Raw genomic sequence first — 22,850 nt, forward strand, 5'->3', positions numbered from 1 at the left:
GTGTTCACAGTCCAAGAATGTTCTTGGTCCGTAAACACCATAAATGGCACCAAAGTGTGCCTAAGTCCCTTGTTTAGCCCAAGTTTGATATTTAAGCCTTCCATGAATTGATTAAAGCTTCCTTTGATATATCTAAGCCTTGAAAAACACCAAAATCAAACATTTATAGGTGTTTACGGTTTGGGGATCTCCCAAAACTGTAAACACCCTAAAGTGTGTCTAAATGGGTTATTTTCCTTCCTTAGGCTTAGAAACTAGCACATAGACTTACCTAATTGTGTTAGGGACATGAAAACATGGCTATACACTTCTCCATGTGGGTTTATGGTTTTAAAACCAAACGAAAATGCCATGAGGCCGTAAACTCCTCAAAGGAGGTGTTTTGTTGCCCTAGTCCATTCCAAAGGCCAAACCACTTAGTAGAAATGCTTCAATAGGCTTGCTAAACCACAAAGCAACATTTGGTCACTAGGACTAGAGTTTACGATCGTAAACTCTATAGTTTACTGCCATAAACTCCTTAGGTCTTGACCATCAAAACCCTAAACTCCAAGGGAGTTTACCCTTGGACTCCAAACACACTAGTTTTGCCCTACCAACACTTGGATGCAATCCTTGTGATCTTTAACACTTGAAACAAAGTGTTTTCATCTTCTAGGGTATCCCAACTTAGTTTATTAGTTATAAATTGTCTAATTAGTTATATATACGTTCATTATATGATAATTAGGCTCGTGCGTGTGTACAAGTCTTCATTTGTCACCTAGCACCGTACTCGACACTTCAATCCAATCCACTCACCACAGGTGAGTTCATACCCCTTTAACTAACCTTTGAAATGCCTTTAAATGTTTTAAATTCTTTATGGGGGGAGTACAAGTTTGCGTATAGATCTATACTGGATTGACTATCCTACACCTTGTTGCTAGCTACAGCCAGACCTGCAGGTCTGCGGGTGCCAAACGTCATTTCATTTTACGACCTACATTTGTATAATACAACACTACAATACTACATTAATTTACCCTTTACATATTTAGTGATCTTTTCACTTAAACATTAATGTACAAACTATATTTTGAGAATGATAGTTACACTTGGGAAAAATTACACACTTTTAGAGTAAATGAACATACAAAATAGTTACACCTTGGTAGAAGGCTACTTTTAATAGAAAATATAGGTTTTTCTAAGAGGCTCAAACTTTTACAAACACTTACAAACATTTACATACTTATATTACCAATGTTTACAAACTCGTGTTTATAACTACGTTCAAACATTTTGATACAACCACCGAAGATAAAATACTTATGAAACTCACCAGCTTTAATGCTGATAAACTCTTTCAAAATAACTTGTATTTTCAGGTCATTAGTATTCAGGTACCGAGGCCAGCTTTTGAGAAGATGGAGCGCATTCAAGACTCATCTTATTATTTTAATTTACATTTTTAGTGTCTATAACTGTATGGAACATGATTGTATTAAAATTATATATTTAATGCAATGGATGTTGTTGTTTGGTTGTTTACTGTTATACTGTATTGTGATACTTTAGATGATGTCCTACGCCCTTGAATGTTTCCGCCGTTCTTGATTTTGGGGTGTGACATGCCAGCATTCCTTGCCTTAGGGCAGTCTCTTTTGTAGTGTCCAACCTCACCGCATCCATAACATGCCTGGCCTACACCGGCTTCTTGGACTTTGGTGATTGGTTGTGCAGGTGCTCTACAGAAATGGGCAGTGTGCCCCTTCCAGTTGCAGTTGTTGCAATGCATCTCCCGACAATTTCCATTGTGATGGATATTGCATTTGCTGCATTTCGGCAGGTTTCCAGCATATGGCTTTGCTGGTGTAGTGGTAATTGGTGCAGCAGTGGGGACAGTAGTGGCATGGACTGCCATGATCTGTTGTTTCCTGGAAGGTTCCCGTGAAGGTTGACCCTTCCTCTTGTTCCAGAACCTCTTGTTGTTGTTGTTGTTGGTATTTTTGTTGTTGTCGTTATTGCTTCCTATGGGTTGCTCCGGTGCGGTAATTGCGAAGTTTTGGCAGACCCCATGGTGTACGAGAGCTTGTGCAAACTATTTGGTGCTGTCGAAGGTGATTGGCTTGTAAACTAGAACACTCCCTTGAATTTGGGGTGACAGTCCCCAGATGTACCTTTCGATCTTCTTGCTTTCTAGCGCAACTATTCCTGGGCATAGGATTGCCAAATCACTGAACCTGTTGGTATAGGTCGTGATATCTGAGCCTACCATGGTAAGGCCCCAAAGTTCTTGTTCGAGCTTTTGCAATTCGCCCCGTGGACAGTACTCTTGCAGTAAGATTTGTTTTAGGTTCTCCCATCCCATAGAGTTAGCCACTACTAGCATTAGTGACTTGACATGGCCATTCCACCATGTCAGAGCTCTTTTAGAGAAAGTACAGGCAACGAACTTCAGTGTGTTCCCTTCCGGACAAGAACAGATTTCAAAAACCGCTTCAGTTTTCTCTATCCACTGAGATAGAGCCATTATTCCTCTAGCCCCATTAAAAGTAATGGGTTTTCTATTCATGAAATCTTTGTATGTACAATCCCCTTGGCGACCTTGATGTTGGCCATTTGTAGAACTATTTACTCCCCCACCAGAACCATTGTTGCTTATTTGAACCATTACCGCTGTACTGCAGTCGTCAGCGCGGCTATCAATGCAACATCTTCCGTTGTGGGAGGGGGTGATGGTGGAGGTGGTGCGTTGTTGACATGGCGTGTAGATCTACGGGGTGGCATTGTGCTGATAAAGAAATAGAATGAGGAAATATAAGTTTTTAGTGTATTAACAAATTTGTCATTTTTATCAATTTATAAATTCGACTGAACTACCCATGCTTTAGTGTTTGACACATAATAAAAGTTTGCACATTTTTAGATAACTTATGAATCTGAGTGGTAGTCAAAGAATTTATACACAACTGAATTTCTTCATATATATTAAACACATGCCGAGTTACATTTGGAGTTAGGAAAAATTTTTGACCCTTCAATGGATCTCCGATACAGAAGTTAAAGAACAATAAGTCTTTTAGCTGAGTTCCTAATCTATAACAAAATTTTGGGATTTAGCAAGCATTACTTGCGGCGTAGGTTGCACTTGGAACTTGACTCCGCGTATGATTGGTTTGCTTCCATAAGATGCCTATCGAAGGCGGCTTGCTGTTCCCTCATCTCTGCGAGGGCTGCAATCATTTGTGCTTGGAATGCGTTGGCGCAGAGATGGGTGTCATCCTGCAACCTATCCAGTCGACGGATGTCGGAAGTGTGAACTTGTACTTCCATATTGACTTTGCGAAGTCGATTTGCTTGACCCCGGATTGATAGGACTGGTTGGCCAGTTTGCCCACCATGACCGGGAGTGCTTGGTTGGCTGAACCTCCTTCCCTGATGTCGTAGAAGTTCCTACACATACCGTAGGGAGAACGTATCCCTTGTTGTTAGCTCCAATGGTGGAGGTGACTCCCCCAAACGGGAGTCGGTCCCTAAAAGTTCCTCCTAATGGATGGAGGGTCGACTACTTCCGGTTCTAAGTCCGTACCATAGTCATCCCCTTCATCCAATTCGATAGGTTCTTCATCCTCTTCGGGATCCTCCTCTACCCATCATCCATTGCCCTGGTTCGGGCAGTAGGGGTCCCCTGGTGGGTAGAATCCAGCCATTTGACTATACGAGAATAGGGTTATAAGAATTGAACAAAATTTGAAAACATGTAATACTAAACATGTTGATTAAACTATTGCATGCACCAAATACTCCTATAGTATTTAAATTTTTATGTTTGATACTAGTGTTTATTTTGGTAAGTTTTGACTTGTTGCTCACTACGACCATTCCTCGACATACGTTAGTCCGATCTCGGATAAATATAGTTGATCAGGCTATATTCGTCCCAAATTCGATTACATATATCGAGAACTAATCGTAGTGCCAACTCGTCTCAATACTGCTTGTATAGCTCTAACCATTAAAATATATCATTGTATGCAAGTATTTTGTACTTTTACGACCAAAAATACTCTATTTAAATAAAACGAGGTTTTAGGTGTAAAAATGTTTTGTCAGAGACTTTGAGTCCCTTAGCATTTATAGTTTGTATATCTTATATGGTTCAATATACTTAGTTCACTATAAACAATGCTCTGATACCAATCTATCACACCCCCAAACCAGAACGGCGGAATCGTTCGAGGGTGGATGACTTCATTTAGTATCGTAACAATTGAATACATAGTAAAGAAAGCAATACAAGCATCACATATATAATTTAAAAGTTTACATTGGTCAAAGCTACTTGTTTCAAAAGAAATTACAGCATGATGTTTAAAATGAAATTAAACTAACGCCGCAGCATCCCTTCTTCAAAAGCTGCAGTTTACCTGTATTACTGAATCCCTGATAAATACAAGTGGTTTTGAAAGAGTAGGTCAGCATTTAAGATGGTGAGTTCATAAGTATTTAGTGACAATGTTTATGTAAAAAAGAATGAAAATGTTCTTTTCACGTTAAATGTTTCAAGAAAATCCCATATTTTCTACATAGTAGATGATTGTTTGATTTGTTCCAAAACTGTAATGCAATAGTGCTTTTCATGCCTAAAATAGTAGTTTTATGTGTAAATTGTTAAGGCATTTGAAAAATCTCGTAAATCAATGTGGTTTTAATACTCCATGCGAGTCTTATAACCATGTTATTTGACCAAGATGCCTATATCAACGTTCTTCAAGCGTTGGAAAGTTATGACGTTAGTCACCCCAGGCCTGCCGGCCTAGTTGTAGCTAACAGCTTAGGCGCGGGATTGTTAATCCCGTATAGATCTATACACAAGTATCACGCTCCCCTACAAGGGATTATGGTATATAATACAGGACTTAAAATGCATACTTAAAAGTACGTGAAATGTCTCACAAAATTTAGTATAAAACAGATTTACGTATGAAAATGTCCATTTGTTCTTGTATATGAAAATGTCTTCTTTGATGTAGTGTACCTAGTATGTAAATGTTCATGATTTCCTCGTAAACTATACATATTATAGTTTTTCAAAGTGTGTTTCGTTCATATAGTAAACCCTAGTGTAATGCTCACTCTTTATGTAAAGTATAACATCTAAAGTGACTTAACTGTTCACATATACCTAATTTAAAATGGAGCATTTGATTTGTGTGTATATATATATATATATATATATATATATATATATATATATATATATATATATATATATATAAACACATTTTATTTCCACAAGACAAGGTGTCTTTGAAAGTATATATTTCATACGAGAATACCCATGTAATAGTTTATGAATCACATATGATTACTTAAATAAAAACTTTATATAGTGAATCGTTATGTTACACACGATAATAACCGCGTGTTTTACTTGCATTTCCCCCCTTAATATTGTATAAAAAGCATTTATAAAACATTTAAAAACGTAGTTTATAGGGTATGAACTCACTTGAAAGATCGAAGAAAGCGAGATGAAAACCGAGCAGAACTTTCACTCGAAAAGCGGATTTTCTCGGGATTCTTCGGAACCTTGGGACCACAAACGAGCTTCGGAACTTTAGTATGGACACTGGGGCTTCGGGATAGCACGTGCACGGAAAACATGGCAAAAACGCAAGAATGATGAGAGAAAATGTGTAATTCCCCCGGAACCCTCGGATCCCTTTTATAAGGGCTGGGAACCGCCTCGGTACGCTGGGCGTACGGGGTTACGCGGGGCGTACTCCTACGTCACTGCTTACCGCATCCTCGGACGAAGGATCTGATGGGAGGGCATAGAGGCGTAGGGGCGACATGTACGTTCGGAGGCCTAGTCCTCACGTACGTTGGGCGTACACTGTTACGCCAGGCGTAACCTGGTTTGGGCCCCTGACCCCCCCTCCGGATATTACCGAATTTTGATTTAATTTTATATTTTTATTATTTAATAAATTTCAAAAATTCATATCTGCTTCATAAGAACTCCGTTTGCGACGTTCTTTATATCCACGCGTTGGTGAGACCATGCTCTAGAACTTTCGTTTAGACTCCATGGGCATATTTTAAAATTATTTTTTATTATTTATTTTTAAAAGGTCGGGGCAAGAAAAGTTCGTTAGAAATCCATAACTTATTTGTTCATTGAAATACCATTGTTGAGACCTTCGACTCTCATTTAGGTCATTCCGGCCAAAAGTCGCTCGTTCTCTGTTTCGAGTTTTTAGCTGTCTACCGCTCTACCGAACTTGGAAAAATCATAACTTCGTCATACGAAGTAAGATTTGGACGTTCTTTTTATGTACGCTCACGGTTTAATGATATCTAACATGGTAGGTAACAAAAATAGAGACTTTTTGTACAATTTATTTTCAAAGATCATTTCATTATTTTCGAAAGTGGTTACAATACTTGGCATTTTAATTCATTACATCGAATCGAAATATCGGGTTGTCACATCATCCTCCCGTTAGAGGGAATTTCATCCTGAAATTTAACGTAAGAAAAACACTTGTGGATTAGGGAAAAACATGTGGTTACTTGTGTTTCATCTGATCTTCACGTTCCCAGGTGTATTCAGGTCCTCGCTTTGCATTCCAGCGGACCTTAACGATGGGTATACGACTTTGTTTTGTTCTTTTAATTTCCATATCGATGATTTCGATTGGTTCTTCTATAAAATGGATACTCTCGTTGATTTTGATTTCGTACAGAGGGACGACGAGGGTCTCATCGGACAAACATTTCTTCAAGTTTGACACATGAAAGGTAGGGTGTACGTTATTGAGTTGCTGCGGTAGGCGATGTTTGTAGGCTACCGGGCCGATCCTTGGAAGGATCTCGAATGGTCCAATATACCTCGGGTTTAATTTCCCACGTTTTCTGAAATGTATTAACCCCTTCCAGGGTGAGACCTTTAATAGCACTCGGTCCCCTACCTGAAATTCCAAAGGTTTCCGTCTTTTGTATGCATAACTCTTTTGTCTGTCTCTTGAAGGCTTTAGTCGATCCCGGATGTGTACAATCTTTTCGGTTGTCTCTCTTATGATTTTATGGCCAGTAAGAGTGTTGTCGCGTACTTGTCCCTTGGCTAGTTGTGTGTCACCTACTTCAGTCCAGCACAGTGGTGATCTGCACTTCCGTCTGTAGAGGGCTTCAAATGGAGCAACTTTAATGCTGGAGTGATAACGATTATTGTATGAAAATTCGACTAGTGGTAAATGGGTATCCCATGCTTTACCAAAATTGATTGCACAAGCTCTTAGCATATCTTCCAAGGTTTGTATGGTCCTCTCAGATTGACCATCGGTTTATGGATGGTAGGCAATACTCATGTCAACCCTTGTTCCTAGAGATGTTTGTAACGATTGCCAAAATCGCGAGGTGAACCTACTATCTCTGTTGGAGATAATGGATATTGGTACACCATGTAATCGCACAATCTCTCGGATGTAGGTTCGAGCTAGCTTCTCCATCTTGTCGATTTCTCTTATTGGTAGGAAGTGTGCGGATTTTTTTAACCTATCAATGATTACCTAGATGTTGTCTAGTCCACCTGCTGTCTTGGATAATTTGGTTATGAAATCCATCGTTATCCGTTTCCACTTCCACTCGGGTATTTCGGGTTGTTGCAGCAATCCTGATGGCTTCTGGTAATCTACCTTGACCTTAGCACATGTCAGACACTTGCTTACATAGGTAGCGATCTCTGCTTTCATGTTCAACCACTAATATAGTTTCTTGAGGTCTAGATACATCTTGTACGAACCTGGATGCACGGAGTATTGAGTCTGATGAGCCTCGTTCATGACTACGTCTCTGAATCCACCAAACTTCGGTGTCCAGATCCGATCCATGAAGTAATGGACTCCGTCGCCCTTGACTTCAAGATTTTTGTCCATTCCTCTTAGGGCTTCACTAGCCACATTCTCTGTTTTCAAGGCTTCCCTCTGAGCTTCCTTGATTTGTGTGCACATATGTGAATGGATCGTCATGGTTAAGGATTTCACTCGGCGACCTGAGTATTCATTCCGACTAAGGGCATTAGCTACTACATTCGCTTTTCCTGAATGATAGCGAATCTCGCATTCGTAGTCATTCAGTAGTTCAACCCAATAGTATGGATTAGTTATAGTTATTTGTCACCAATTTGAGAGCATGGATTAGACATCGACATTCATTCCTAATTTGAGAGTATGGATTTGATATAGTTATTTGACACCAATATGAGAGCATCGATTAGACATCAAAATTCATTCCTGATCCGAGAGTATGTATTAGACATAATTATTTATTCCTGATCCAAGATTATGGACTACGTAAACTCATTCATTTTGAATCCGAGAATATGGATTATGTGAGGATTGGTGGTGTGGGTTAGATTGCTTATATGAGTGATATTTGTATATTGCGAGTGTGTGTGTGTGTGTGTATATATATATATATATATATATATATATATATATATATATATATATATATATTATAACACTGTGGGATTTAATTCCGTATGTACTCACCAAATTTCTCCGACCTGACCCACTCTACTTTTTTCAATGCCTCTAGCGGTACAAATGTACATGCATGATGAGAGATTCAAAACGATATTGACCGTTAGTATATTTGGACATTGTAAGTCTCTATTGATGCTTATGTTTTGGGTCAGTTATGACATCCCGAGGTTTGAAAGAAAATCACATTTTTTCAAAAATGTTTTGATAATATTATTATCATGTTTGTAGGACAAATTCCATGTAGTTAGTCTTTTTATGAATACTCCGATTTAATAAGCATAAACAAATCGGTCTTTTCTGGTCATAAAAATGGGGATGTCACATAATAATTAAAAGATAACTTAAATCATTTGTTAAATTGCACAAATGAGTGTAACTTGAGTAGAGTTAATGCAATTTATCATAATGATGTCCTAAAAAATGGGATACTCTGTGGTTATTTGAGGTTTCCTTTGTAACCAACATAGATATATTATAAATCCGTTACATTAAAGAGGTAAGACAAGGCAAAGCAAAAAACGGCAATTACAAAATGTTAAAAAGGTAAGAAACCCAATCCACCCATTTATAAGTATCAAAATGTCTCCTAGAGCTCATGCATGAAACAATGAGGGTATAAATGTTATCTGCCATTCTAGATGGAGAAATGTAAACATTTTTGAAATTTTTTCGTTTCTAGCTCTCCAAATACTCTAAAGTAACCCGTACAAAATAGCCAAAATAATTTTCCTTTTTCTTTGACAATTCCCCTAGCTAGCAGCAAAGTTTATAAATTCCTTACCTGAAGTAAATCATTGATGCGGGATACAACACCATTTGACGATCCAACTCAACACTTCATTCACATATCACACTGAATTAGAAGATGATCAGTATTGTCACACCCCAAAACCAAGAATGGCGGAAATGTTCTGGGGTGGAGGACGTCATGTACAGTATCACAACACAGTATAATACTAAACTAGTAAACAACATCATCCATTGCATTAAATAGATAATTTTAATAAAAGTGTGTTCTGTAGTATATAACACACCAAAACATAAATCAAAATATAAGATGAGTTTTGAATGCGCTCCATCTTCCCAAAAGCTATCATCGGTACCTATCTACTGATGACCTGAGAATACAAGTTATTTTGAAAGAGTTTATCATCATTAAAGCTAGTGAGTTCATAAGTATTTAGTGTCTATGTTTGTATCAAAATGTTTGAAGCATTGTTTGAAGTACAAGTTTGTAAACGTTTGTAGTAAAAGTATGTGAATGTTTGTGACTATTTGTAAAAGGTTGTAACTCCTAGAAAATCCTATATTTTCTACTAGTATAAAAAGTAGCCTTCTACCAAGGCACAACTGTTTTGTATGTTTGTTTCTTGTAAAAGTGTGTAATGTTCCCAAGTGCAACTTTCATTATCAAAATATAGTTTTTACATTAATGTTTAAGTGAAGTAATCACCAAATAAATGTAAAGGGTAAATTAATGTAGTATTGTAGTGTCGTATTATAGGAACTACTGATGCACTATCTACCTTAAACCGGATTTATATCAAGGTATTATATGATTAATTGTACCATACTATCGACTGGAAAACACGACAATGTAAGTCGTCAAAAGGTATGACATTTGGCATGCGAAGACCTACAGGTCCCTCTGTAGCTAGCAGCAAGGTGTAGGATAGTCAAAGTCATGCTCTCACTCCAGGAGATTTTGGTTACAACTCGGGTCATGACAATGAAGGCATGCTCCGATACAGTGGATCACATTTTTGTTATTGTATACTTGTATGTTCTCATCATAGTATCGTTGTATATGTTCTCACCTAGTATAGTTGTATATGTTCTCATAGTAATAAGTAATGACTCATGAATGAACTGACTCTTGTATGCTTCATTGAACTAGAAGTAGTAAGTAGTATAACTCTAAACTATACCTATTATAGTTTATTAGTAAACTTGTTTGTATGACTGAATGTACTGAACTGAGATAAAAGTCTTTATATCTACACATATACACATAATATGTAACTAAGGATTCAACAACACTCGGAAAAACAACTGAGTACTTTAAGACCACACCTAAACAAGGACATGAAGTAAAGTGGGTTATCTCTCCTAAGTCGTTCAATCCTTATTTATATAACTATATATGTAGTAGACATGGTTTTAACAATATATAAGTTTGAAAACTATAAAAGAAAAGTTTAGTATACAAAAGTGAATTTAATAAAGAGTTTAACATGTACAATAGTTTGATAAACAGTTTGAAGTCATTTGATTGGTAAAACAGTTTAAAGTATAATAAATCCATTCATATGCTAGTTATTAATCACATGTGATTGATCTAATAACTAACATGGTTCAACTTGTATTCCCCCCCCCCCCTAAAGCATTTAATAACATTTAAAAGAATTTCAAAGGTTGATTAAGGGGTATGAACCCACTTGATTGAAGTGGTTGTTTTGAAGTAGTTGAGCGAAGAATCGAGTAGAACTTCGACTAGAGAAAGTTGAAATCTCAAGATTTTCGGGGATCTCGGGAGTGTAGGACTTCCTTCGGGACCCAAGTATGAAAAATCGGGGCTTCAGGAAGGATTATCGAGGTAATCAATCAGAGTAACGACACTTAGATGGAAAGAGATGAGCACAAAACTCGGTACCCTTAAGCTTATATTTATAAGGGCTGATTTGGGGTCTCACGTTGTGAGTTTTGGATTGCTCACGTCGTGATTCTTAGTTAGCATGATCCTCTTCCATGAGTTAACGTGTCTGACACTCTGGAACCCATCAACCACGAGCTTACGTCGTGAGCATGGTTCCCTTACATCGTGAGGCTGAGTCTGCCTCGGGTTTTGTGTCCTGAACTTCTAAAGTCTGTAAATTTCGTGTACGAGCTCCGATTTCAACGTTCTTTATATGCACGCGTAGGTGTGAAAAGGCTTTCCAACTCTTGTTAAACTCTGTCTCCTAATTTTGAATTTATTTTTATTATATTATTTTTAACAGGTTGGGCCTGGAAAAGTCCGTTTAAATATCATAACTCCTTCATCTGATGTCTATTTTCGTCAGACTTTTTTACTGTTGTACTCATATTGTCCGGGTCTTTAACTTTCGTTTAGTTTGTTTCGGATAAAGACCGCTCGATTTCTATTTTGAGTTTTTTAGCTATCTAATGCTAGGTCTGAAACTTTGAAAATTCATAACTTCCTCATACGAAGTCAGATTTGAGCGTTCTTTTTATGTATGTTCGCGGTTTAATGATATCTACAACTTTCATTTAGATACCTAAGGCTAAAAAGTATTTATTGAAATTTCTCGTTTTATGCTTAACAACGCTTTACCGGTAGCGTTATGAAACTTAGATTGGTCATAACTCCTTCGTTATAGCTCGTATTTTAGTGTTCTTTATATTTTTGGAAACCTTATCACTATATCTACCACATAGTGTACCCAAACAGAGATTTTTGAACATTTCACTTTCTATTATATTCTTATTACTTTACAAAGAGGTTACAAGACTCGACTTTTAGTCATTACATTGACCTGAAATAACGGGTTGTCACAAGTATCATTAACACCATCCATGCACAAACGCCAATCAGTGGAGAAAATATGGATATCCCATTTCTGAAGGGCCACTCCACAAGGAATACGATCCATGCAACCTCTCCACACGAAGCTAAAGACGTTGATCGGGATAGTCTTAAGCCACACAATAGCATTGAAAACAGGGACAATAATTATATCCTCAATTAGCCTTCTAATGTGATGCATGTAAAAGGAACCATTGGAAGTCAAACTAGACTTCCAAGAATCGCACCCCGTGGTAAGTTTGAATTTGTTGAGGGTGTTCGAGAGCCAATCGAGTTTCGCTAAATCTTGAGTATTGTTGGGTTTCTTTTTCTAGTAATATGGGTGGATAGTAAAGGGCTTTTTCTCGGAGACATAACATGATTTACGTTTCAAAAGGTCCAAGAGAGATGGGAACCGAGTCATGAGAAACCTGTCTCCCAGCTAGAAAATAGTACTTGAGCCATTACCAACATCAATCTCGAAAATATAATGCAGATCAGTACACAGGTTCTAAAAAAGAGGAATAGCTTTAATAATATTACACCAGACACCAAGGATGCTTTTCTTGGTCAAGTTCAGAACAAAATTACGAGAAAGGTTATAGGTTCCAAAAAATGACATGACACCAAAGGGAGGCCGAATCATACTTTAAACGACAAAGACACTTAAGAAGATGAGCCAAATTCAATGATCAAAAATACCCCACAACTAAACCTCCCTTGTTTGTAGAGGTAATAGTTGTACTCTAAGCCACCTAGTCGAATTTGTTCTTCTCTAACTACTACCCCATAAGAATATTTTTCGTAGCTTCTCAATCGAATCTATAATGGATCTAAGAGCTTTAAACATGGAAAACTAATAGAGGGGCATACTACCAAAAATATATTTGATCAAGGTGAGGTGACCACTAAAGGAAGGAGTTTTGCATTTCCAATCCGAATTCTTAGATTGGATTCAGTTAATAATGGGCTTCAAATGTATTTTGCAGGACATGGTTCTCCCACCGGCACTCTAAATAGTTAAATGGGAGAGAAGTCACTTGACACCCAAAAATAGATGCACAATTAGCAATTTCACTGTTAGAAACACATATACCAAACACCTTAAATTTGTGAAATTCACTTTTTGCCCAGAAAAGATGTGGAAGTGATGGAGAATTCTAGATATATATATATATATATATATATATATATATATATATATATATATATATATATATATATTAAATTGGTGTTGGAGCATTTACCCACGAAAAGGGCATTGTATACGTAAAAAAGATAGTAGAGGGTGGGTCTATAACAAGGAATTTGAACTCCCTGAAATAGAGATTATTGTCCTGCGGAGCCCATAGAACAATTAAGACCTTCCATGTCGATGATTAAAAGGAAGGGAAAGAGCAGATCCCCTTCACGTAAACCCCTAGTAATAGGAAATTCTTTAGCGGAAGAACCATTGGTGAAGACCGAGGTATAATAAGGTGAGAGGCATGCATGAATCCGAAAGTTCCATCTTTCACTCAACCACATTTATCTCATAACTGAGAACAACTCATTCGAATTGATGGGATCGAAGGCTTTCTCAAAATCGAATTTGAAAAGAAAAAGCATGTTCTTCTTGAGTTTAGGCCAAAAGCACTCGTTTATTATCATGGATCCAACAAGGATGTTATGACCCTCGATGAATGTAGTTTGGGCTTCTTCGATCACCAACCCATTGGACTTTTTAACCTTTGAAGCAAGGATTTTGGCAATGATTTTATACACGAAGTCGATAAGGTTAATAGCCTAGAACTCGTTGAGGGTGATGGGATCCTTGACCATGGGAATAAGAGTAATAAAGGAGGAATTAATACCTCTAGGTAAGGTACCACAACCTCAAAGTGTCTAACAATCTTTATAATGTCCCCCTGGATACTATTCCAATATTGCATGCTGAATTTAATAGAGAACCCATTGGGCTCGGGGTCCTTTTCTCCACCATAATCACAAATAGCTTCCTTTATCTACATGGAATCAGTGGGAAGGTTGAGAAAATTCTTATCGGTTAAAGATAATTGCTTGAATTCCAGGTTCACAAGAACATGTCTAACATGTTGTATATCCCGAAATTTGGCATTAAAAATCTCGAACGTTCAAGTTTGATAGTAGAGACATCAGTAATCCAATAGTTTTTTTTCATGAAACCATGGATGTTGGATAGCTTGTGCTTAATTTTGAAGGAACAATGGAAACCATGTGTGTTCTTGTCACCGTTAGTCAACCACTTGTTTATGGATTTTTGAATTAAGTCAAGCCTCGTCATGTTTTCCAACTCTAAAATCTACTTTTTAAAATCCCTCTTGTTAGTAATTTCTAGGCCGGTGATAGGATTAACCTCTACAACCAACTCAATCGTATCCACCTTGGATCTCAAATTAGAGAGCTCTTTCATTTCCTTGTCAAAGTCAACTCTTATCGAAGATTTTATCTCCACTTTCATTTCTTTTAATATTTCAGAGAGGTACCTGTATAGGGCTCCGCCACCTCGAAATTAGGTTCTTGAATAAAAAACCAAGTCATTAAACCCATCATGTAAAAACCAGAAGTTAAAAACTTAAAAGGAGGGATCCTAAAATCAATGTATTTAGTGCGAAGAAGGATTTGAAAATGATCGAAGTGCTCACATGTGATGTAACGCCCGCGTTTCCAGGCTAGGCATTATCATTTATGTAATATTCTAGGTTAACCTTTGTAACTCTTTTTGAAGTATTAATGATGAAATATTTGAGTAGTATGTGAATTATGTGTTTATTTTCGTAATTATTATAATTTAATGAATTAAGAATAAAATAAGCATCGAATTTGAAGTGTGGGATAATCCCAATATCTTTGCATAAAGATGTAGTGGTCGAAACAAGGATTCCGAAGATATAAAGAATGCCGAAATCCGAGTTATAACGAAGAAGTTATGACCTTTCAAAGTTTCGCGACAGAACCGACAACGTTGAATGACGTAAAAAGTGAAATTTACGTTAGAGCAATATTTAGCCTTAGTGATCTAAATGAAAGTTGTAGAGTTCGTTAAACCGAGAGCGTGCATAAAAGAACGCCCAAATCTGACTTCGTATGAGGAAGTTATGATTTTTCGAAGTTTCGACACAGCAGTGTGCAGCCCGAATACTCGATTTGAGATCGAGCGGTTTTTAATAGGAGTAAAACGATAAAAAGATAAAAAGATAGGCGAAAACGGACGTCGGATGAAGAAGTTATGAATTTATAACATAATTTTCCTGTCCCGGCCTACTAAAAATAAATAATAAAAATAAAATCAAAATTAGCCGACGGAGTCTAAAAGAAAGTTGTAGATCGTAGTCTCACCTACGCGTGGATATAAAGAACGTCGCAAACGGAGTTCGTATGAGGAAGATAAGAATTCTTGAAGTTTATTAAATATTCTCGATATTTTATTTATATATATTCCGATATTAACCGAATTGGGGGGGGGGGGGGGGAGTCAGCGATCTTATCGTCTTTACGCCTAGCGTAATCTCAAGTTTTGCCCAGCGTAATTCGACCTTCGAGCCCCTATAAAAGGGTGTCGAGGGCAGCCGAGTAGTTTGCTCATTTCTTTCCTTTTTCTCGCGGTTTTGCATCGTTTTTCGTGCAAGAATTATCCGGAAGCCCCGATATCATTCCCGAGCCACAAAAGCAAGTCCCGAGGTCCCGAAGATCCCGAGAAGTAAGATTCCTGAGCCGAAGCTCTACCCGCGAGGAGTTCGGTTTTTGTGAAGATCTTCCAGATCTACCGAAAAATACTACTTCTACAAGCCTAGGCATTATCATTGATGTAAAAGTCTAGGTTAACCCTTGTAACTCTTTTTGAAGTATTAATGATAAAATATTTGAGTATTATGTGAATTATGTGTTTAGTTTCTTAATTATTATAATTTAATGAATTAAAAATAAAATAAGAGTCGAATTTGAAGTGTGGGATAATCTCAATATCTTTGCATAAAGATGTAGTGGTCGAAACAAGGATTCCGAAGATATAAAGAATGCCGAAATCCGAGTTATAACGAAGAAGTTATGACATTTCAAAGTTTCGCGACAGAACCGACAACGCTGAATGACGTAAAAAGTGAAATTTACGTTAGAGCAATATTTAGCCTTAGTGATCTAAATGAAAGTTGTATAGTTCGTTAAACCGAGAGTGTGCATAAAAAGAACGCCCAAATCTGACTTCGTATGAGGAAGTTATGATTTTTCGAAGTTTCGACACAGCAGTATGCAGCCCGAATACTCGATTTGAGATCGAGCGGTTTTTAGCCGAAACAAACTACATGAGAATCGAAGGTCTCGTTAATAGGAGTAAAACGATAAAAAGATAGGCGAAAACGGACGTCGGATGAAGAAGTTATGAATTTATAACATAATTTTCCTGTCCCGGCCAACTAAAAATAAATAATAAAAATAAAATCAAAATTAGCCGACGGAGTCTAAACGAAAGTTGTAGATCGTAGTCTCACCTACGCGTGGATATAAAGAACGTCGCAAACGGAGTTCGTATGAGGAAGATAAGAATTCTTGAATTTTATTAAATATTTTCGATATTTTATTTATATATATATTCCGATATTAACCGAATTGGGGGGGGGGGGGGAGTCAGCGATCTTATCGTCTTTACGCCCAGCGTAATCTCAAGTTACGCCCAGCGTAATTCGACCTTCCAGCCCCTATAAAAGGGTGTCGAGGGCAGCCGAGTAGTTTGCTCATTTCTTTCCTTTTTCTCGCGGTTTTGCATCGTTTTTCGTGCAAGAATTATCCGGAAGCCCCGATATCATTCCCGAGCCCCAAAGCAAGTCCCGAGGTCCCGAAGATCCCGAGAAGTAAGATTCCTGAGCCGAAGCTCTACCCGCGAGGAGTTCGGTTTTTGTGAAGATCTTTCAGATCTACCGAAAAATACTACTTCTACAAGCCTAGGCATTATCATTGATGTAAAAGTCTAGGTTAACCCTTGTAACTCTTTTTGAAGTATTAATGATAAAATATTTGAGTATTATGTGAATTATGTGTTTAGTTTCTTAATTATTATAATTTAATGAATTAAAAATAAAATAAGAGTCGAATTTGAAGTGTGGGATAATCTCAATATCTTTGCATAAAGATGTAGTGGTCGAAACAAGGATTCCGAAGATATACAGAATGCTGAAATCCGAGTTATAACGAAGAAGTTATCACCTGTCGAAGTTTCGCGACAGAACCGACAACACTGAATGACGTAAAAAGTGAAATCTACGTTAGAGCAATATTTAGCCTTAGTGATCTAAACGAAAGTCGTAGAGTTTGTTAAACCAAGAGTGTGCATAAAAAGAACGCCCAAATCTGACTTCGTATGAGGAAGTTATGATTTTTCGAAGTTTCGACATAGCAGTATGTAGCCCGAATATTCGATTTGAGATCGAGCGGTTTTTAGCCGAAACAAACTAAATGAGAATCAAAGGTATCGTTAATAGGAGTAAAAAGATAAAAAGATAGACGAAAACAGACGTCGGATGAAGAAGTTATGAATTTATAACAGAATTTTCCTGTCCCGGCCTACTAAAAATAAATAATAAAAATAAATTCAAAATTAACCGACGGAGTCTAAACGAAAGTTGTAGATCGTAGTATCACCTACGCGTGGATATAAAGAACATCGCAAACGGAGTTCGTATGAGGAAGATAAGAATTTTTGAAGTTTATTAAATATTTTCGATATTTTATTTATATATATTCCGATGTTAACCGAATAGGGGGGGGGGGGGGGGGAGTCAGCGATTTTATCGTCGTTACGCCCAGCGTAATCTCAAGTTACGCCCAGCGTAATTCGACCTTCCAGCCCCTATAAAAGGGTGTCGAGGCCAGCCGAGTAGTTTGCTCATTTCTTTCCTTTTTCTCGTGGTTTTGCATCGTTTTTCGTGCAAGAATTATCCCGAAGCCCCGATATCATTCCCGAGCCCCAAAGCAAGTCCCGAAGTCCCGAAGATCCCGAGAAGTAAGATTCCCGAGCCGAAGCTCTACCCGCGAGGAGTTCGGTTTTTGTGAAGATCTTCCAGATCTACCGAAAAATACTACTTCTACAAGCCTAGGCATTATCATTGATGTAAAAGTCTAGGTTAACCATTGTAACTCTTTTTGAAGTATTAATGATGAAATATTTGAGTAGTATGTGAATTATGTGTTTATTTTCGTAATTATTATAATTTAATGAATTAAGAATAAAATAAGCATCGAATTTGAAGTGTGGGATAATCCCAATATCTTTGCATAAAGATGTAGTGGTCGAAACAAGGATTCCGAAGATATAAAGAATGCCGAAATCCGAGTTATAACGAAGAAGTTATGACCTTTCAAAGTTTCGCGACAGAACCGACAACGTTGAATGACGTAAAAAGTGAAATTTACGTTAGAGAAATATTTAGCCTTAGTGATCTAAATGAAAGTTGTAGAGTTCGTTAAACCGAGAGCGTGCATAAAAGAACGCCCAAATCTGACTTCGTATGAGGAAGTTATGATTTTTCGAAGTTTCGACACAGCAGTGTGCAGCCCGAATACTCGATTTGAGATCGAGCGGTTTTCAGCCGAAACAAACTAAATGAGAATCGAAGGTCTCGTTAATAGGAGTAAAACGATAAAAAGATAGGCGAAAACGGACGTCGGATGAAGAAGTTATGAATTTATAACAGAATTTTCCTGTCCCGGCCTACTAAAAATAAATAATAAAAATAAAATCAAAATTAGCCGACGGAGTCTAAACGAAAGTTGTAGATCGTAGTCTCACCTACGTGTGGATATAATGAACGTCGCAAACGAAGTTCGTATGAGGAAGATAAGAATTCTTGAAGTTTATTAAATATTTTCGATATTTTATTTATATATATTCCGATATTAACCGAAAGGGGGGGGGGGGAGGGGTGGGGGAGTCAGCTATCTTATCGTCGTTACGCCCAGCGTAATCTCAAGTTACACCCAGTGTAATTCGACCTTCCAGCCCCTATAAAAGGGTGTCGAGGGCAGCCGAGTAGTTTGCTCATTTCTTTCCTTTTTCTCGCGGTTTTGCATCGTTTTTCGTGCAAGAATTATCCCGAAGCCCTGCTATCATTCCCAAGCCCCGAAGCAAGTCCCGAGGTCCCGAAGATCCCAAGAAGTAAGATTCCAGAGCCGAAGCTCTACCCACGAGGAGTCCAGTTTTTGTGAAGATCTTCCAGATGTACCGAAGAATACTACTTCTACAAGCCGTAGTGTTGTCCGATCATCTTCTGATCAAGTGAGTGAGTAGTTACTTTCTTCTAACGCATAATTATGAAGTATTTTATACGAAATACGTGTTGTGTGTATAATTTTGTTGTTATGTGTGTGAATGTATATTCACTTTCTTCTATCTCATAGATGCGATTTATTCTCAAGGAAATAGGTGTTATGTGGGTGTGCATGATCTGTTATGTGGAATATGTATTGAATGAAAATGCTATACATGTTTCAAAGTATGTATGAAAATATATATATTTTTATCTACTAATATGTTGGGTAGAACATGGGTAGATAGTTGGTGTGTAATAAATAGATGATAGGCCTCGATGTTGTTGTTGTTGATCTAGTTATTCAGCGGAGTATGGATAACGACCATAGACTCTTTCTAGACAGTCTTGTGGAACGCTAGTAGGTTCATAACCTGTAGGTGTTGTGAACGATGTGTTCACCGGTGTACTCTATCCCCCTCATGGTTGCCTTTAGGATATCTATTGTTGAGGGAACCCCTTAGCAGTAATGTCCGTCCCGATGAAAATCCTAGATTAGGTCCCTTGAGATAGATGTTGTTTTAGGGACGTAAAGTGAGGATAACAGGAATGGGTAATAGGGATAGTGATTGGTTGGTGAAATTAAATATAATTTATTTATTGTGGGTTGAAAACCCTATATGCTCACCAGGCTCCCAAGCCTGACCCACTCAGCTTTATTTGTATTACATGAAGTGGCGCAAGGGCGTAAGATGGATGAATCATCGAGTTGTTTTGTTTACAAGTCTGTATATGTATATATTTGTTGAATGACTTGTAATGTTATCGTTTATGTTTTATGGTCTGTATCGTAACATGACATCCCGAGTTTTGATTATATAATGAAAATGCATCTCTTGATGAAATGCTTTGATAAATATTATTTTTATCATGTTTTGTTTTGGGAACAAATTCCGCAACACTTTTAAATCAAAAGGATTTACTCTGAAATTATTTTAAAAAGCATAAATGAAATCGGTCTTTTCGGGCCGTGATTTTAGGGATGTCACATGTGACAAACCAAAAATCAATCAAGGTTGCTGTGCTTGCAACCATTGTCAGAGAAATAGGTGAAGCTATGAACACCCATGATTAGGTCGAGAAGACCACCGTCTAGGATAAACTTATTGAAGGAATCAGTGGTAGGGGTAGAAAATGGAGTTCAGATGCTCATCAGAGCGTCTAAACACGTTGAAGTCACCAATAAAGATCCAAGTGCCTGGGTTCGAGGACATCAAATTACTTAAGTTACCCTATAGCTCTTTTTTTATTAAAAAGGGGTGATGGTAGATACATTGACAATACTAGTCTCACCAATGATACCGTTATGGTACCCTTCATGGCCTGGAAGTAACAAGATTTAATAGACAAAATTTCATGGAAGAGGGATTTGTCCCAAATGCTAATAATACCTCCTAGATTCCCTACAACAACGATGTAATCCATCCCAACTCAGATGAACCCCAACAATTGCCAATGTTCATGGGAGGAGGGTTATTTTTGGTTGATGGTGAAACATGCAAGTTTATTCTCCTCTATATGTCACAATCACCACCCAATAAATCTAGTAGTACGACCCAAGGATAATATAATCTAAAAGATTTAATTTAATATTATTTCTAGCTTAATAACTATAAATTTATCATCAAATATATATCAAGTTTAGATCCTAAATTAACTCCTTGTAAAATTTATATCTCAGTTATATCAGCCTCCCCTCTAAAACGATTTGTATAATGAAAAATTACACAGTGACAGAACCTTAATACCTTTATATCTACGTATTTTTCTACCTTGATGGTCAAGCACGCATAGAGGCAGAAAAAGGCCAAGATATGAAGGTATTAAGGTTATGTGAATGTTTAATTTTTCATTATACAAATCGTTATATATAGGACGCTTATATAACCGAGATATACATTTTACAAGGTGCTAACTTAGGATCTAAACTTGGTATATAGTTGACAAGTAGTTTAAAGTAGTCAAGCTAGAAATAATAATAAATCAAATCTTTTAGATTTTGATGATCCTTAGGATGTAATATGCCCCCTGCAAGATGAAGGATCCATAGGAGACTCCTATCTTGGAATGTAGACAAAAGAACGGGTTCCGACTGAGAGGTTTGGCAAGAGCATTTGTGAGTTGATTATTAGAACTGATATGCAGAACCTTTAAAGACCAAAATTAACCTACTCACATACTAACTTATAGTCTAAATCCATGTGTTTCATGCATTAATGATAAATTGGGATAAATCATAGATAATTGGCACCTATAAGTTCCAAAACTTGAAGAAAGGGAGGATGAGCATAGACGACTATGCTACTGCATTCACTGAGAAAATGAAGTTATTTCCATACCTAGTGCCAACGGAACTCTCCAAGATTGAGAGGTTTGCTAATGGACTGCCTGCCGACTTTGGTCCGACAGTCAAGATGACAACTACTCTAAAAACAGCTGTTCGTGCAACTAAGAATGTGGAGGCCCAGCAGAAGGAAAAGGGTCTGGAAAGGATAGATGTTGGTGAAAAGAGGAAGTTCGATGGAACTTCCAGGGCCAATAAGAAAAACAAGTTCTCGAAGTCTGGTTCGAGGGGAGGTGGAGGCGAAGCGAAATGGTGCGACAAATGTAAGAAGAAGCATCATGGAAAATGTGAGGTAGTGGCCACATGCTACAAGTATGGAAAGCCAGGTCACCATGCCAATGAATGTAACTATTTTTGAAGTATTAATGATGAAATATTTGAGTATTATGTGTATGAGGAGATGATTATTAAACATCAAGTTCTGTGAGCAAGTTCGGAACCCAAAACACCTCAACTGTTGTATTTTATAGAGCTTTCTATTTTGCAATCGTATATGAACAAGAAATAGACTTCTGACGTGCTGATTTCCATGAAATAATGTTGAATCCCGGATAAAGAATGTAAGTAGTGGTAGAGTGATCTCTATTCAAGATATCTCCCTAATCAGAGTCAGACAAGGCTTGTAGATTAAGAGAGGAGCCTTGTTTAAGATATCACCCATGATGGATTGTGCCTTTTATATAATGTAGCACACGTTTTAGTACCTGCCAATGATTTTATAAAGGATATTGCATAAATTAAGCAAACCGGTTAACAGTAAAGGAAACATCAGGTCTTATAAATGCCAAGTATTGCAAGGAACCAACCAGTTTATGATATGGAATTAGATCAACACTTGGTAAACCGTCCATGGGGTAGAGAACTTGAGAAGTGGTTAGAGGAGTAGCCACATCTTTAGCATCATCCATACGAAATTGGGTTAGAATATTTTAAATATGACGATGTTGGAATAAGAATAGGCTATTAGTGGTGGGATAACTTGAATTCTAAGAAAATTATAGAGGGGTTCCATCTCTTTGATGGAAAAATGTTTTTCTAATGTACTAATGAATTCAGTGATGAAGTTGTTATTGCATATGAGAAAAATA

The sequence above is a fragment of the Lactuca saligna genome, chromosome 8 (assembly GCF_052625555.1).
Source record: "Lactuca saligna cultivar CGN05327 chromosome 8, ASM5262555v1, whole genome shotgun sequence".
NCBI classification, from domain to species: Eukaryota; Viridiplantae; Streptophyta; class Magnoliopsida; order Asterales; family Asteraceae; genus Lactuca; species Lactuca saligna.